Below are 531 nucleotides of genomic sequence, written 5' to 3' on the forward strand. Positions count from 1 at the left end.
TACTGTTGAAAAGTTATCTTTTTTTATCAAAAATTTAATTTTGAAAATTGTTGTTAGAAAATCAACTATTTCTCAAAAAAAAAAGTTTCTTTAGTATTTTCAGACTTTTCGAATTTTCAAAAAAATTCTTTGTTTTCTTCTCTTTTAGAAAATTCCCATTTTTGATAAAAAAAGTATTGTATTTTTGATTTATAATTCATCTATTTTAGTTTAGAAATCTACTTTTTGCGAGAATATTGAATTATTTTGTTGAAAATCCAACTATACTGTTGAAAAGTTATCAAAAATTTAATTTTGAAAATTGTTGTTAGAAAATCAACTATTTCTACAAAAAAATTGTCTTTAGTATTTTCACTCTTTTCGAATTTTCAAAAGAATTCTTCGTTTTCTTCTCTTTTAGAAAATTCCCATTTTTTATAAAAAAAATTAATGTATTTTTGATTTATAATTGATTTATTTTAGTTCAGAAATCTACTTTTTGCGAGAAAATTGAATTATTTTATTGAAAATTCAACTATACTGTTGAAAAGT

At 19.8% G+C, this 531-nt stretch overlaps 1 protein-coding gene across 1 annotated transcript in view; it reads right to left on the reverse strand.

Moving 5' to 3' along the window:
* The window catches only part of LOC117175928, a 24,684-nt gene that overhangs the window by 20,885 nt on the left and 3,268 nt on the right, over positions 1 to 531 (reverse strand). The window lies entirely within an intron of this gene.

The sequence above is a fragment of the Belonocnema kinseyi genome, chromosome 7 (assembly GCF_010883055.1).
Source record: "Belonocnema kinseyi isolate 2016_QV_RU_SX_M_011 chromosome 7, B_treatae_v1, whole genome shotgun sequence".
NCBI lineage: Eukaryota > Metazoa > Arthropoda > Insecta > Hymenoptera > Cynipidae > Belonocnema > Belonocnema kinseyi.